This window comes from Trachymyrmex cornetzi, unplaced genomic scaffold, assembly GCF_001594075.2.
Source record: "Trachymyrmex cornetzi isolate Tcor2-1 unplaced genomic scaffold, Tcor1.1 scaffold390, whole genome shotgun sequence".
NCBI classification, from domain to species: domain Eukaryota; kingdom Metazoa; phylum Arthropoda; class Insecta; order Hymenoptera; family Formicidae; genus Trachymyrmex; species Trachymyrmex cornetzi.
In genome coordinates, this window is record NW_017298641.1 from 174,084 (window position 1) to 174,506 (window position 423).

The following is a 423-nucleotide window of genomic DNA, read 5'->3' on the forward strand; positions in this document are numbered from 1 at the left end:
GCCGCCATTTTGAATTTTCCAAAAAGGCCACTCACCAAAAAAAACTAGACAAATATAACTTCAAAATGAGACCTCATACAACTCTCTACGTCGCGCCGAATTTTGGCGAGGGGGGGTGGCCGATTTGGCAAAGAATGCCCCATATACAAAATAAAACATTTTATTTAAATAGTTTCAAGAAAAATTAAAATATCATGTTCCTATCACTTAATTTATAATAGAAAAGATAAATTTTATTTCAAAAGTCAATTTTATTAAAAATTTAAATTTTTAATTACTATGATCACTCTTTTTATGTTCCGACTTTTTGATGACCGGGTTTCCCATGGAGTGACTTTTTCAGAAAACGGACTATTATTCTAACCTCAAACCGACTTTTAATTTAAAAATTTCATTCATTATCTTCTGTTACAATAAAAAGTA